Source organism: Pan paniscus, chromosome 16 (assembly GCF_029289425.2).
Source record: "Pan paniscus chromosome 16, NHGRI_mPanPan1-v2.0_pri, whole genome shotgun sequence".
Lineage (NCBI taxonomy): Eukaryota > Metazoa > Chordata > Mammalia > Primates > Hominidae > Pan > Pan paniscus.
The window spans coordinates 84,667,598-84,686,042 of record NC_073265.2 but is presented as its reverse complement, the minus strand read 5'-3'; positions in this window follow the sequence as shown (position 1 = coordinate 84,686,042).

Sequence of the window (18,445 nt, the reverse complement as noted above, 5' to 3'; positions counted from 1 at the left end):
AGAAATAGTGGTCTAGGAGAGCAGTGGAGTCAATAGATTAGGGCTGTGATATGATTTCCTGTGGCTGACTTGAGCTGATGATGATGTTTGTCTCTTCTGCATGTGAGTGCAGGCAGAGCTGACTGAGCGTACAATTTAACAACTTCCCTGACTTCTGTCCCAGAAAGCTCCAAAGATTTCTTGAGAATTCACACTCTCGCACGTCTCAAACCCTTTGTATTTCTCTTTCCTACATACCTTTCATTTCTTGTGTTCTGCTATTTAAATCATAACCAACTTTTAAAGCCATTCTCATGTTATTCCTCTTTTATCAATTTTCTTTCTGACTTCACCTAGTATTTATTTATACCACCTATCATATATCCCAGAATTTTATTTAATAATTAATAGTAGAGTAATAGAGTGAAAAACTTTGGAGTAAAATAATTGGAATTAAATTTTGGCTATGTTACATGTTATCTGAGAGATCTAGGAAAGTCACTTAATGTCTTTAAACTCCAATTTATTCTTTTAAAGAATGAGAACAAATACAAGAATCCTATTTCACAAAGTCCTAAGAATTTAATGAGAAGTGATCTCAAAATAGTTTGTAAATTATACAAGGTTAAATAAATTGAATATTGTATTATTCAATTTTATATTTTCCATAAATTATATTAATAAATTTAGTTTTATTTCCCAAAGTAGATTTTAAGGTCTTTAGCTATAAGGATTACAGATCTATTTTATCTCCTACTACAACCAGCCTAGTAACTTGTCTTGCACAAAGCAGAAATTTAATAAAATTAAGTTATTAAATAAAACCTTAGTAAAAATAATTCAGTCATTTTAAGAATAAATTAGTAAAAATGAACATACTTTTAATGAAGGATTTTTACCCAGGAAATTCCAGAATTTACAATACAAACAGAATATAACCCACATATAGGTTAAGATTCTTTTAATTTGAGGTTGCCAGATTTAGCAAATAAACAAACAGGATGACCAGTTAAATTTAAATTTCAAGTAAACAAAAACTAATTTTCAGTACATATAATGTTTCATGCAATATTAGGGACATACCTATACTAAGACATTTTTCCTTCTGTTTATCTGGTTTTGAATTTATCTGGGTACTAGGGTTTGAATATTTGTCTTCTCCGAAACTTATGTTGAAATTTAATAGCCATTGTGATGATATTGAGAAGTGGGACTTTTGAGAGGTGTTTAGGTCACAAGGGTCCTTCTCTGGTGAGTAGACTAGTGCCGTGATTATGAGAGTGGGTTTGTTATCATGAGAGTGTGATCATCCCCTCTCTTGCTTTCTCTCTCTCCTGGTCTCTTGCCCTTCTGCCTTCCCCCAAATAAGACATAGCAATAATGCCTGGTTAGATGTTGGCACCTTGATATTTGATTTTCCAGTGTCCAGAACCATGAGCCAGTACATTTCTATTTGTTATAATTGCCCAGGCTCTGGTATTTGTTTCAGCAGGACAGAACAGATTAAGACATTGGACATACTCTATTTTATTTGGCAACCCTATAAATTTAGTTACAAATTAAAGGAATCCAACTCAAAGTAGCTTAGATCAAAAAAGAATAATTTAATGGACCATTTGTCCCAACTGTTGGCAGGGCAGGGAGTAAAGCAGCCTCTTGGTCAGTGGGGCAGAATGCGCAAATATCATCAGAAGTTTGGCTATTATTAACTTTTGCTTTTCTCTGTATGAGCTTCATTACCTCTGATAGTCTCATTCTGCCAGACACTTTGGGCTCACATCTTTCTAGAGCTGTCATCACACAAAATAAAGACTTTTTAAATAAGTTTAAATCACATAATCCCAGGCAATGTCTAGGTTGATTGACCAGGACTAGGTCACCTGTCCATCCCCCAGAGCAATGACTGTAGAGAAGGAAATGTGATCTTCAGATTGGAAAATGTTTCCACAACTAGACCATATCCTCTGATCATGGAGGTAGATGGAGGCATCATTTCAGTTCACATATCTGTATAAGGAAGGAGAAACTATTTCTCCAAAGCAGGGAGAAAGAGATTTCCCCCCAACAAAAAGAGAAGAGATTCAGAACACAGAAAGTAATAAATATTCACTATTACTTGAAATGTGAACAAATGGATTTTCTTTTAACATTCTTAAACTGACTTCTTTCCCTCATTTTGACTGACAGCTTCATGGAAGTCTGGGTAATCTCTCCCACTGTGATATGTATGTAGGTACACGGCTCTATATTCTTGTGAGTCCTCACTGAAAACCTTGAATTAATTTTTGGATAGTTTTATACAACTTTAGATTCAAATCTCTCAGTCAAACTGTCCCAAGCTTTTATTCTTTTGCCTTGATAAAGAGCATTCCACATGAAATAAGAGGCCCATGATTCCTAATTTAGTAAGACAGGTTGCAGATCCTTTCTCAAATCTTTGTAACTGGTACTTGATAACTCTGCAAATAAATTCTAGAAAATATATGCAAGTCTAAGTGACCAGTTCATAATTTTATCTCCTGAGGAAGCTGGCCAGGCATTTTAGAATGTAAAACATGAATTGCCCAGACTCTAAATTGAAAATGAGCATGTTTTAAACAAGTCCAGTGGAAAAGAATTAACAGTAGAACTAAAAACACCATATGCTTATAACAGGAAAAGTCGCTCAGAGCAATATGCTATAATGATATAATTGAGTAAGGACCCAGTTGCATCAGGACAAAAGCTAAGAAGCAGTGAGTAAGTCAGGCCTGATAACTCATGATGCCTACTTAAATTTATATATCAAAAACAAGGGGACTCTTACTGCCTTTTATTTATATTATAGAACAAAAATATCCCTGGTTGGACTTCTGCTTTTAGTAATAATGTACTAGGCAATTTCGACTGGTGAGGATAACCAGAAAAGTCAGTTATATCTTCTCTTTGAAGATGCAAAATTGCTATCAGGACACTGAAAAGTGGCTAGGCCAGGATAAGGAGGAGGAAAGAGATCCAATGAAGAGGAGCCTGAGATTTGGAATCACTTTTCTCCTGGGGGAAGTTGCCATTCAGAATGGGGTGGCTGAGAGGAGGAGAGATCATCAATGATTATGACCATCCAAGGAGACTAGAGAATCAGAAAACAGAGTCTGGAACTTGGTGAAGGGGGCCCAGATGAACATTCTTGTCTAAGCTGGTCCACAGAAGAATTAACAGCTTAGGAGGAAGAGTAAAGTGGATGTTGACAGGCCCTCACAGAAATTGCAGCTCAGCTTTGAATCTTCCCATCCAACAAATTGGATGAAGAAAATTGCGTTTTGATATTGCCTCCAGTACCTGGTAGAAACAACTGTTAATCATCTCTAAAGGAGGGGACATTATCCTAGCCCTTACACTGTTTCTACAAATAATTTTAAAAACATAGCTTAAAGCACACAACAAAATTTCACGAGCTTATAAAAAAATAAAGTAACATGAAGAAAAGCCAGCAAAAACCTAAAGCATTACACAAAGCTTTCAAGAGCTTGAGGGATTGGAACTATCGAACACAGAATTTAAAATATGCATGCCTACTATATATACCAGGACATGGAACATAACCCACAGGTCAAAGAAAAAGTCAAAATGAGAACTAAAAAGATATCTGAAGCTGGGTGATAATAAAAAAGTATGATATCTAAAAACAATGAAAGACATCTAAAGCCATGCTTAAAGGAACATTTATAGCCTTAAATGCACAGCTTGGTAAATAAGAAAGGCTGAAAAGTAATAAACTAAAAATTCACCTCAGGTTAGAAAGAGAACAAACCAACCCCAAAAGAAGTAGAAAAAATGAAATAATGAATATAAGAGCAAAAATTAATTAAAAATAAATACATCATAGAAAGAATCAACATAGGCAAAAGTTGTTCACTGGGAAAAAAAATAACAAAATTGCTGTATTGTAATGAACTTGCTCAAGAAATATCTGAGAAGGAGCAAGTAACTTATATCAGAGCCATGACTACTAATCCTATGATAAAACGATTCAAGGATAAAAGAGGATAAAAGAAGATATTTTTGACAAAATTTGTGTTAATTTCAAAATTTAGATAAAAAGGCAAATTTCTAAAAAATTTATTTAGCAAAATAAATACAAAAATGAATGGGAACATTGACTAATACCACTACTTTTAGAAAAAAATTGAATCAATAACATAAAATTCTTGCCTCAAGGAAAACTCTTCTATAAATTAATAATAAGGAAAAGGAAACCAATTAGAAAAATCGACACCAGCCTTGTAATGGGATTTCATAAAAGACTATGTCCATATGATCAAAAACATACAAAAGAGCACTCGATATTATCATGTGTAATAGAAACAAAATTAGAATCACATATAATAGAAACGAAGTGATACTACTGAATATCTACCAGAATGTCTAAATTAAAAGAAGTACAAAAAACAGAAACACTGGCTGTGTGAAGCAATGCAAACACATCCAGGTATGTAAATTGGTTACATCCACTTTGGGAAACTGTTTAACAATTTTTTCTAACATTGAGGATATGCATCTTGTATGATTTCTCAATTTGATTCCTAGGTATATACTCAGAAAAATGTGTTCAAATATCCACCATGAGACAGTGATATGGTTTGGCTGTGTCCCCACCCAAATCTCATCTTGAATTATAATCCCCATAATCCCCATGGGTTGAGGAAGGGACCGAGAGAGGTGATTGGATCATGGGGGCAGTTTTTCTCATGCTGTTCTTGTGATAGTGAGTGAGTTGTCATGACATCTAATGCTTTTATAAGGCAGTTTTTACTGCTCTTTCTCACACATGTAAGACATGCCTGCTTCCCCTCCCATCATGATTGTTAAGTTTCCTGAGGCCTCCCCAGCAATGTAGAACTGGGAGTCAATTAAACCTCCTTTGTTTATAAATTCCCAGTCTTGGGCAGTATCTTGGGTAGCAGCAGTGTGAGAACAGAATACAGATACAAGAAAGTTCATAGAGGCATCATTTTTAATAAACTTAAACTAAAAGCAACCCAAAAGTTTAAAAATAACAGGATGGGTAAATAATTACAACCCTATAATAATGGAATATACAAAAAGATTAATGAACTACAGTTACCCACAGTAACTTAATGAATCTCTCAAGCACAATGGAGATAAATGAAGCCAGACACAATAAAATATAAAGTTTACATAAAGTTCAAAAGAAGGCAAGACTCAACTGCCATGTTTAAGGATGCGTATGTAGGTGGTCAATGTATTAAGAGAGCAAATAAAAATTTTCTCAAAAGTCAGAAGTGTAGTGATCTTTGGAAGAAGGAATGGTGCTGTGATTGGGAACAGATTTGCTGGAGACAGGGTTTCTGGGAGCATTCTAACTTTTGACACAGTGCGGATTACACATGCATGTGTTGATAATAACTCATTGAACTCCTTTGTGTGTGTCATTGATACTTTTTTGTATGTGTTTTGTATTTACAATAATTAAAGCTTTAAGATAAGGTTAATATATAATATCTTCATGTATGCCATTATTCATATAAATATATAAAATGAGAATACAACAAGGTTTGTCAATCACTTGAAGCTTCTAAATTACTCATCAGATTGCCACAGGATCACAGAGCAGATAGCTAACAATCCTCTCCTCCACCCACACATTCCTAAAGAAAAAGAGAGCTTTTCTCTTTGCTCTAAATGATAACATTTAGTCTCTCCTATTCTTTTCTTTCTGAAATCTTACTTTGTTATCTCATGTTCTATGAACATGGGATGCCAATTAAAAATTCTTTTTTTTCTGATAGGAGACTTCAAAATATAAGGGATTGGTGTGCTGTTGAACTCCCAAGTGTCAGAGAGTATGCAAAAAGACGGTCAACATACTTTTCAAAACACAGCAAACTTTATGTGTCACATTTAGACTATGACTTCATGTATGTGCCATTAGCCCAGCTTAAGACATGTATTTCTCATGTATTTCTAAACACTGAAATTTGTAGAGACTGAGTTCAGAGGATAATCACCCAACACATATCTCTGGTCCCTTGTCATACAGGTTCTGCATAAGCCAGAGAGACATCTGTTGGGAGGGTTAGATATTTGATGCCTTTTACAATACTCTCAGTATCACTGTGTAGTAACATGACTGGTTGCACAAGCCATCAATCTTAAACTTCTGAGAAAGATATAAGAACATATATTTTATGACCAATATATGTATCAAATAGCCATACCAACCAACCGTCGTGGAAAGATCACAGGATTCAGAAAATACAGGTTCAAATTCTGGTCCTGTCTTCCTACTGCTATGTGATCCAGGACCGTTGTCAGTGTGGGCATCAATTTCCCATCTACATTGACAGTGAACATTATATGAGATAATGCAAGTATAAGTGGCTAGCTTTTACTTGTGATACGGGCTATACAGTAGGTGCTCAATAAATGTTGGTCAAGTATTCACAGAAAATTCCCAAAACAATAAATAGAAGGCATTGGGGAATATTTTAAAGGAAAGACACAATTTTGGAAAACATATCTTGAGAGATGGTTAATGCTTAACAATAGATTTTATTTTCCTTTGTCAAAGATCCAAAGGGAACTAGAAATAAAGTGTACACTCCTGTGGGATAGAGACCACTCCTCTGAGGTCCCTTCGAGGCTTCTTCCTTCCCTGCCCAGTAGTCAATGCTAATGTTTCACAGGGTACTGAGGCTAGTCCTCTCCTCTTTCAATTACATCTGCTCTCTCCTCACTCATCAGTCCTCCCTGCTAAGTCACCATCTTTACACTGGCCACATCCAAATCTCCATCTTCATCACCATTGTACCACCTGAGCTCCAAATCCCAGAATCATGGAAGAGATCCTTCCTGTATCAAGTCTGCAGCTCTTTCTCTTTTAAAGGAATATTTTAATGGAGTTTACAATACTTAAATGATGAGTTTTGACAGCACACTTCAGCCTGTGTTATATATATCCGAAAAGCCAGTCAACTGGAGGTCTCCTGGAATGCTTCTCAGGTTTCCCTTGGTGCTCTGAGGGATTCAGTTCACCTGGAGTTATGATTGATTCTGAGCCTCAGGCAGTAAATGAGCAGCTGTCTACATAGACATCTCCTTTAGTTTTTCAGTTATTGCCATGACAGTCTCATGTACTTGCAGTGGAACTGTTATGGGTATAATAGTCCTGTCATACACAAATTTTAATTCATTTATTTTTTAAGGAATTCAGTTTTCTATCAGCAAGAAGGATATAATTGAGTTTCCATGAAGGTGTAATTAAACAGTGTATCTTGGCCTTGCGGAGATTTAACTCACTTCACACAGATTTGTATTCCAATGCCTTCAAATAATTTCCATCAAAATAATTGGTGTTTCCCTGGAAAATAGTAACAGAAAATGTGTTCATCATGTCTTCCCCAATCTTTCAATGACTTAACCGTCCATTACAGAGTTCCAGGCACTAGGTTAGAAACTGAGACTCTCCAAATAAATTAAAAACTCAACTGACTACAAAAGCTCAATCCAGCGTTGTGGTTTGAGGAAGCAGGCAAAAAAGACTAATCTACCTTGTAGATTCAAAGAAACTAACATGATCTATGATATAGATGCTTATCTCCCTTACCTAATTTTTTTGAAAAAACTACTCAGCATGTTTCCTTTTTTCTCCTCTCTTACTCTTCACATCTTTGTAATTTATCTTGGGCCCCTACGCACCTCTAAAAATGCTCCAACTAAGTCCACCAATGACTTATTCACTCCTTAAAATTATATAGATGCTTTATCAGTTCTCACGGTTTACTTTACTTCCTTGAAATGTAACTCTTGCCTTTACGTCTTTCTTGAAATGTTCTTTTTCCTCGGTTTCTGTGGGAATGAATTCTCCCTCTGGGTTTCCTCCTACTTCTCTGGTATTTCTTCTTAGTCCTCTATCAAATCATAATAGTTTTTTTTTCCAACTGGCACAAAATTGTTTCTATTTTGAAAGTAAACACACCATAGAAATATACACCTTCTTAGACATTCCAAATGAATGTTTCATAGGCAACTTAAACTCTACACTGAAACAATGAGACTCCATATTTTCTCCCTGGAACAGGTTCTTTATACTGAGTTCCCTATCAACCAAAGATACCATTGCCTTGAAGTTTCTCAGTACAGAAATTGTGTATTCTTCTTTGTGTTTCTTTGTATCTGGCTCCCATACCCAAGTAGTCAACAGTCTCCGTTGATTCTGTCTCCTGATAATTGCTGACTCTCTAGACTTTTCTCCATTCCCCTAACCTTCCACTGCATTCAGATCTCCACAATGACTCACCTGTAAGTCTTAACTTCCATTGGCCTGGTAAGAAAATACAAATTCTTAATCCTTTACGTACTGACCTATGCTTAATTATCCAGTCTATTTTTTAATTCTATTCTTACCATTGAATTCTATATTTAAACCAATTTGTTCTACCTGTAGTTTTCCTCAAAAATATGTTCTTCTGACAAGAGAAAGCATTGATTATCGATTTCCTAATGATATAAAATCTTTTTATTTTGCCTTTTCCCTATTTCTGCTTGGGTCATGACCTTAACCCAACAAAGAAGATGCCCTTCTTGCATGGCCGTATATCTTGAACTTATGGATGATTTATTGCAACTGGCTGTTACTTCTCTCCCTTGAGCTCACGGAGGGTGTCTTGGTCCTGATTATATTTCAAGCTGTAAGTAACACAGTTTCTAAAAGTGTAATAAGTTGTGTTGACTATTGAGTGAATCAAAGAGTATCCAAAATCCCACTGGGAGCGCAGAGGAGGGAGCAGTACATGCAGGTTCTGGAATGACTAAGTGTTTCATAATGGAAATGACATTAGGACTGGGTCTTACAAGAATATGAACAGTGATACAAAATTATGTGTCTGTTATTGAAGACATACCTTGGTTATGTTTATCCTTGCAACATAAAGTAAAATGCATCTGGTCATTCCAGCCATCCTTCTGATTCAAACTATCCCCTTTCCTGGTATGATATTTAAATTAGATGTTAGTCAACATTGGCCAATACATGAAACTCACTGATTCTAGCTATGGAAGAAAGTGGCCTAATTCTGAATAGTGTCCACTCTGCAGGCCAATACTTTTGTGAATTGAACAAAGTTAAATGGAAATAAGAGATTAAATTAGTATGATTTCAGCTTGTACATTTAATCAGCGTAGGTTAGAGAACAAAGACAGGCCAGGAAGGCAGTGAGGCTCATGGCGGGAGTTTATTGTATCACTGCTGTTCAATTACATGGCTGCTTCCTCCTCCAGTCCCTATGTTATAAAACGGGTGGGCCTGGGGCTGCCTTTGGATTACAGCCCCTTGAAGTGATAAACATGCTGTTTCCCTGAGATTTGCCCCAGGAGATAAACATTTCCGAAGGATTTTTCTGACAAAGCCAAGAAAGCTAATAATTGCAATGTCAGGCAAAGAAAAAAAGTGAAAACTAATTCAGTAGGATCCCTTATGAAAGAAGGAAGAAGAGCAAAAGATGTTTCACAACTGGAAGCATGAATTGTCAAAGCTTTTTGAGGATCTTTTGAATAAGCACATCTGCCAGGTTATAAATAATGACAACAGACAGTAATTTGCATGGATTAGGGTTGTTAACATTTATCAATTTCTGCATTTTAAGATACTCCCAAATTCTGGATGAGGAGTGTCTCTTTGTAGTGAAGGATTGATAGTAGGAGTAAAAGAATCTGATGAATTTAAAACTCAGATGAGAGAAAGCAAAGCTGTCCAGATCTAAACGGAGATACCATTAGTAGTTCCCATAAATCAAATCATGTTTATAGTGAGGATACAGTTGAATTGCCATCTGGACTTTTTAACCTCGACATTTATTTCCGAATCATTCCCTAATATTGGAAGTAAACTTAACCCTTGCTTTCATCTCCAGGGTTTGCCTTGATGCCAGTTTTTTTTCTCTTTGAGAGAAATGATCTGATTTTTGATAAGGACAGAATGCCATGTGTGGCATAAAGTTGGGGGAACTAGAGAAATTCCTGTGTAATGTTAAGCTATAAAAGAAATAAAACATACTTAGCTTTAAACCACATCAGCTGAGAAGAATTTAATGTGAAGTCAGGGGTTGGGGAAAAGCAGGAATTCTATATTTCATCTGCTTAAGATTGGGGCACCTAAATGAAGTTAAAATATATAATTATTTGATTTCTTTCCCCAAAAAAATCCTATGTACCTACAGACAGGTTTGACTACAAATAGAGAGAAATCCACATAGATTTTCAACAACTAAGACTAAAGCTCTCATTGAATGACTAAATAATCAAGTCACACATATCTTGAACCTTTTGGAACTCTTATTTTTTTTTTTAAATTTTCTATTAACAATGTTTACAGTGACAAAAAGAAAAAGCCAAACTTCACATATGAAGTCTTTTTTTTTTTTTTTTTTTTTTTGAGACAGAGGCTGGAGTGCAGTGGTGCCATCTCAGCTGACTGCAAACTCTGCCTCCTGGGTTCAAGCGATTCTCCTGCCTCAGTCTCCAAAGTCGCTGGGATTACAGGTGCGCACCACCATGCCCAGCTAATTTTTACGTTTTTAATAGAGACGGGGCTTCACGACGTTGGCCAGGATGGTCTCAAACTCCTCACCTCAAATGATCCACCGTGCCCGGCCCTCTTTTCTGTTTAATCTTTAGACTTTAACAGTTTACAAGGTGGGACTCATCAACTACTTTAGTAATTAGTATAGTGTTAAGCATAAATCAAGTGGCTCAATAGGAAAGAGAACCTTAGGGTAGGTATTGGCAGTGACGGTGATGGGTGAGGGGTGGTGCTGAACAGTGGATGCATTGCTTCCCCTGGACCTGAAGGGACAGACAAGAGGCATGCGGATTCTTCTTGGAACAAATTTGGAACCAAATTATGAGAAGGCATCTTTGACTATTGAGACATTGTTATTCTATATAATAAAAAGCCATTGCTTTAAGGGAATAGACATTTATGATTGAAGGGAAGTTTGTAAGTTACAAGGCTATAGTGGAAAGGAGGAAGAATACAGGCTTGGGAAACAGAAACACATAGGCTCAAATTTCAGATGTCACTTATTGGTGAAATAAAGTTGAACAAGTTTTTTAAATTATCCTGAGTCAAAATTAGTATTACCCTTAAACTGAAGATAACAGCATCTAGCTGGAAGTTTTAACATGAAGCCTAATTAAAAACAGTGCAGGTCATGACTGGATATATGGGTAGGTGATACCTTATGTTCTATATAAAGGAAACATTTAAAAAATGGGTTTTGTATCAAATCATGAGATGATGGTTGGGTGGAGCCCAAGCAACATGTGTGAAATTCACATTTGAGAGGCTTAAATAACCCCTAGAAAAACATGAAGAAGCAATGAACAAGACAACCTGTCAGCCTCAAACTCCAAGTCAGAATAGCCGGCAATCCATAGTGATGGCTCCAACAGGCATTCAAGTGACTTTTCACCCAAGAATGTGCTGTGTTCCAGGGCAGTTAGCAATTTCTCTGATGTTTAATGATCCTCCCTATCAACCCTGGTGGAAGACAGTTAGTTATTCACTGCAACCAAGTGCAGATCATTTCCACTTACTTTACCATATAACTGTGAAGATTATTAAGGAAAAGGACTTTTTCTTCTTCTCTCTTCTAACATGTTAAACTAAGAACCTTCCCACTGTGAACTACTGGCATCTTACTTTTTGACCCCTTGACAAGAAGAATTGGAGTTACCAAAATGCTGTCATTTAAGGTGTTGGAGTGGAAACCAGAACATTACCTATTATCAAGAAGGGGTTTCTTCTAAGGCATTCAGGTCTGTATAACATTTGTGCAAAAATGACTGGTCCATTTGGAAATGAGTGGTTGGAAAAGAGTCTGAAACTTAATACAGAATTGTGAGTCAGGCTTTAGAAGCAGGTATCTTAGCTCAGGCTGTTTTAGCTCCCAGCTTAGACTTGGAGGCTTATAAACAATAGACATTTATTTCTCACAATTCTCAGGCCAAAAGTCCAAGACCAGGGGGCCAGCATGATCAGGTTCTGGTGAGGGCCCTCTTCTAGGTTACCGACTGCTGACTTATATCTTCACATGGTGGAGAGAGACAGCCCTCTCTGGGGTCCCTTATATAAGAGCACTAATCCCACTCATGAGCACTCTGCCATCATGACAGAGCCCACCTCGTAATACCATCACATTTGTAGAAGGGTGTTGGGATTTCAACATATTAATTTTGGGGGGACAAATATTTAATTAATTGAAGCCCAAAGAAACAATCTTTACAATTGCAGGATCTCTGAAATTAGCCTATCCTTTTCCCCCATGATACAGCTCTGATTTCATTGTTAACATCTTTCTCAGAAGTTCAGCATTTCTAGTGCCAGGAGAACTAAATGTTAACTCTTGAGAAAAAATACATTCCTTCTCCCTGGAATGTGCTCTTTCATCTTGTAATTTTAAAGTGGAATGGGACATTTTTCTTTTCTCATTTTATACGTGAACCGATTCTTTTGTCGATACCAACTGTATCTCGTCAGTGTCATTTATAGTTATTATGAAAAGTGAAATGGAATGAAATTTGATAAAAAATAGAAACCACTTATTAAAGCTACCTAATTGGGGAAAGGTGAGTTTAATCTACTGTTTCATTTTTAAGTTTCTGTTTCCTCTCCTTTTCCTCATAAATAGGAAAAAAAATTGGCACAGAAACTTGGCTCTTGAGATTGTGAAGAAAGTTTATTCTACATGGAACTTGACATAAGCTGATCAGGGAATCTCTTTTGTCTGCGGACTTTCTTTAAAAAAGAAGAATTGGTTTCTTAACTGCTTTCAAAGGTTGCCTTGATAAGTTTCTTTGTGTCATTGTATCTTTCATTTTGAGTTGAAGGTTTTTCACCCAGCCCTTATTATAGATGACCTAACATTTTGCTCCGGGGCTGATGCCAGAACCCTTTTCCTTTAGTTCCTGGCAAGGTTGCTGCCATTTCCTATCTCACGCCTTCCTGAATTTACCTAAACTGAAGTTCCAGGCTTTTGTTGAAATGCTTTTCTCCCTTCCGCTCTTGTGTACCCTGTGTCACATTATCTGCAAAAGGTTGCAACCAACTTCCCTTCACTGTGGACACAGGAAGGGGAAATGAAGAGGGGAGAAGTTACTGATCTGATTCTAGAGGTCAAGGGTGTGGGAGGGTGAATGTACATTTCTCAATAGCTTTCGCTGCAGTGTGTGCTTTCCTTTGTTGACCATCCCTTGCTATTGTGTTGGGGAGTCTTTTAATAACACCCAGCAGAGTTGACTCAATGGCAATACCAAGATGAAAAAGACTTGGTAAAAAAAAAAAAATTATGTGTGCACATTTGCCTGGCACATACACAGCAAATAAATAACCAGCTATTTATTTCTGCAGGATATTCTGCGCCTGCAGCTTTTCTCACGTCATAGAGAGTTTCAACGTACTTAATTCTCACAGCATCTCATTAAAATAAGTGTTCTTTCACCACTCTAAAGTGAATAAAACTATAAACAGAGAATTAGGGAGGAGCAGTCCATTGCCTAAGATCACACAGCAAGCGGCAGGTCCACTGTTCAGAATCGATACCCACCCCTGCTTTTTCAATCTTCCAGGCTGCTGTTAATGTATGAGCACACAGGCTGCTGACGTGGAAATCAAAGTTACAATATAGGACAACTTTTTCACATCAAAAGGGCAGTGAGATTATCTTTTGCATTTAAATTATTCTCTTCTGGTGCAGCAGGCTAATTAATGTTAGTGTATTTCCATTTTTCCAGCCCAGAGATCCTTGGATGACTCTCAAGGTGCCTCACTTGCAACCTGGGTCTCTTGCAGGCCTTAATTTCCGTAATGAGACTCCTCTGCTCCACTGTCTCTGCAGGGCTGATGGTAGCCCTATGGCTCTTCCATCCAGTTTATGGTGATTACAAAAGGAGCCTCAGAGTCACGTAATAGGCAGGACCACTGCTCTTAACAGGGTCCAGCATCTGGGAGGGCAAGGCCTGGCATGGGGTTGGGACAAGGCATGTTTACAACAGCCTAACCAGTGAGCTTGAGCTTTTCAAGACCATTGAGAGGGTACTTTGGAAAGTGCAGGAGTGCATTCATGAATACGCAAATGTCTTTGATTTATTAGCATCCCTTAAGCATGAGAACTAATAGAGTAACACATCAAAGGTAACATTTGCCTTGTAAAGGGAGGGCTCTGTAAACATGAACAGTGGAAAGAAAGAAGGAAAATAGACCTTCTGTTTTGATGTCATATCCATCCTCAGCACCTGCTTCTGGTCGGAAGATGCAATCCTTCATTCTGAGTATTTCCTCTGGCCAAGCCCATACTTTGGGGCCAGAATTAAAGGGAAAGAAAAGGAAAGAGAGAAAGAGAGAGAAGAAAACAGAAAGGAAAGAGAGGAGAGGTGAAGCAGATAAATGGAAAAATCAGTGAGGACCCAGAAAAGTAATTGTTTGCATTTACTCTAAGTGTAGAAAGTTGTCTTCTTCATTGCTTAATTCAAGGACAAATAGTGAAAGTATTTTCTAGGGGGAAATAATGAGGCATCGAGAGGTTAAGTGGGCGGCTGGGAGGAGCATCCAGGGCTCTGACTTTCCGTCCCCATCCAGCTGCACTTCCTCCTCAGCTGAGGCCAAGTCCAAGACCACAAAAGACGCACTAGGCATCCAAATAAAGCAAATAAAACAGAACATGCAAACCTTTATGCAGCCTTAATGAAAGCAAATGGATGGGACATTTTAAAGATATAACTTTAACCAGACCATTGCCTAATGGCCATATTTTCAAGACAAAATGTATCACAATCACATACTAATTTAAATTATCACTCTTACAGAAATTGGATAGGAAAATTTTAAATCTGTATGCATCTCTGAAACATTTAGAAATGCATTGCTCTCCAAAGCTAAATTGTGAGGGAAGCTGAGAGCTTACACTTAACAACATAATTTTTCTTCTCCACCCTTAACCTGCCTTTTATGTTACTTCCTTAATGGTCTTTCTTAAACAAACACAAAAACAAAGATTTTCTTCTGATTTTAGAAGCAATAGAGCAATAGGTACCTGTTTTAGAAAATTTGGAAAGCACACAAAATTATCAACAATAAAAATAAAAGCCACCTATAAAAGAAAACGTACCCTTATTTTGGAGCACCATATGGGGTAAGAGGCACCGGGAGTTAGATATGAACTGACCCAGGTTTAGCCTCAGCTCTGTCCCTCAATATTGATGAGTTTCCAGGAAAATTACTTAGCCCTTTCAGGACTCACGACGTCCTTTGCAATATGGAGGTACTAAGAGTGCTTATATTGTAGGATGCCAAAGAGGACTAAAAGGTGTGTGTCCAGTGCCTGGCATGACAGCACTCAGCAGGTTTTATTGAGCACTAACTCTTTGCCAGATGGTAAATTCAGCTTTATATACAGATTATCAAGTTATCAGTGGGGGAGTTGAGATTTGACACCCCCACACACACAAAATAAAAATATTTTGTTAAAATTCTTGCGATTATGTTTCCCAGAAATATTTTTCTAAAGTTGATATTATAAAATATGTATACTTTTACATATTATGTGGAGTGCTGTAGCATAAATCCCCTGATAATATAGACACTCAAATATTTGTGACAGCTGCATAATACTTCAATATAGACTACTACATGGTTTACTTAAGTAATCCTCAATTATTGGACTTCTAAGTTTTTGTTTGTTTGCTCATTTTTTGAAGAAAACACTTTTGTTTATTAACCTTTTAAGGAATGTTAGATTTCCCTTTACTTAGAATAATATGATTGGGTCAACATTAAGGTACATTTTAAAGGTATAAGTTTCATTTCATCTTGATGAATTACTTTCTACATTATTACGTCAATTATTCACAAGTTAATATATAAAGACAATGCAACTCCAATTAAAACCCTAAAATGATTTATTTGAAGATAGGCTCTTTGACAAAATATTCTAAATTTCACCCAGAACACTAGTTGTTAGAATAGATAGAACTTTTTCTCAAGTGAAAAGTTGAGAGCTACAAAAGTTCAATTTCCTTAGTTCTAAAAATTAAAATGAAAATTATACATGTATGTATAATCGGCTGTGAATTCTACTCTCTGGATATAACAGCAATTTGGTCTTACTATGCTGCCCCAAGATTTAAATATTATGCTTTTATGTTTAAAAATACTACAAATCAAATAACCCCCAATTTACCATAGGTAAGCCAGTCAATACATAGAATTCTGGATTTTTCCCCAAGGCTGTGGGGTTTGCATATGCACAATAATGACGGCCAAAAATCTCACTTAGAACACAACATCATACGACAGAAATATTTACCAGTTGTTCTCAAAAAATAAATAGGGGTAAAAAAAAATTTATGGACAAATGGATTCAAAATCCCAAATTGGGACCCCAACTATGTAATGACATCCCTGCTTCATCCCAGCTCACCTGCCCACCAGATAGGAGCTCCTGCCTCAGTTGCTGGATGTATCTGGTGGCTTAGTTAGTGCAGGGTTTAAGGCAGGCAGGGTGAGGGCTGCTTTTGAGTTGGTAAGGGAGGCTGGAGAAGGGGATGGTAGAAGCTCAGGACTGTGACCCTGTGGTGTAATGCTTGTCAGAAACTTGAAACTCTTCAGCCTTTCTCCCGTCCCAGTGTTATACATTTGGTCAATTTGTTTCGATTCTGCTTTTCCTAGCTTTCTCAAATCTTCATCCCCATCACATCCTGGCTATTGCTTATCAGCTCAAATCCTCATTATCCTGATGCATTTAGAAGGCAAATAAATGCAGCCACAGCACAGTGAGCTACAAGGACTTGGCTGAGAGTAAGATCAGAACTTCCTGTGAGGAAGCTACCATGGACTGTAAAGGAGGTCATTTAAAGCCCTTGTTAGATGTAGTAACATTCCTTAAAATCATGTGGTTTGCATAGGATTAGGGCGCTTGTAAGTCATCTGGAAAACGCATACTCCTAAAAATCAGTCTTTCCTCAGCCTCTTCACTCATAAGCTACTTTTCGTACTCCTTATGAGAATATCCTTTTCATTAAATATTATTATATATTGGTTTTAATGTTTGCATAATATTTACTTTATGAATGTATCCGGATTTTATAAAATACTCAACCTTTGAAGACTTAGATTTTTTCTTTCTAATTTTGACTTGCTATAAACTACACTAGGATGAATATATTTTTAGCTATTGCGTTATAAATGTTCATGATTATTTTCTTAGGACAAATTCCTGGAGAAGGAAATGCTGCACCAATGGGTACACGAGATGCCTCCCATAAAAATCATACCAAGGTTTATGCCTACCAATAAATACATATAATAAATATATACATACACAGACATAAACACACCAATGTATAAGCCAATGAATAGCATATATATGCTCACATGCTTATACATATATATATTCTATAATTGTCATTTTCAGTTTTTAGAACTAAAGAAATTGAACTTTTATAGTCCTCAAATTTTTCACTTAAAAAAATTCTATCTATTCTAACAATAAGTGTCTTTGGTGAAATTTAGAATATTTTGTCAAATAGCCAATCTCCAGATAATTTATGTTGGGGTTTTAATTAGAATTGCATTGTCTTTATGTATTAACTTGTGAATAATTGACATTTAACAATTAATTTTTGGATTAAAGCATTCCATGTTTCACTATTTATTCAAGTTCTTTTAAGTGTCAGAAAAATACTTTGTAATTTTGTAAGTGCTTATTGATACAAGAATTTCTAGACATTTTATAATATTAGTCTTATAGTAAATGGGATATTTTTTAATGTTAGAGTCTAACTGATGTGGTTATCTATAGGCAAAAGTGTTTATTTCATTATGTTAACTGTGTAACTAGTAATTTTAGTGCTTCTTTTATCAATTCCTGTAATTCATTTTTTTAGTTAATTGTTTTCAGTTTTCCAGCCAGATATATTATCTGCAAATGATAATTATGTTTTTCATTATATATATTTAATTACATATATTATCTGTATTATATGTTTACAGATATAATTTTTTATTGTGTTGTATTTGTTAGCATTTGAAAACAACATTACACAATGATGGGAATAGTTGGAATTCCTTTCCCTAGCTTTTTTTTTTTTTTTTTTTAAGACGGAGTCTCGCTCTGTCCCTTTCCTAGCTTTAATGAGAATATCTTTAGTGAATTACAGTTAGGCATAATATTGGTGGCTTATTTTACCAGAATATAGTATTTATCATGCTAAAGAAATGTCATTCAATTTGCATATATTTTATTGGAATAAAATACATTTTATTCCAAATCTATGTTGAACTCTACCAGATGCCTTTTGGCAGATTTTTAGATGAATAGATGGTGTTTCTTCTTTGATATATTGATGAGGTAGCATATTAGTAGGTTTCTTCACATTGAATGATCCTCATACTTATAGGATAAACCCCATT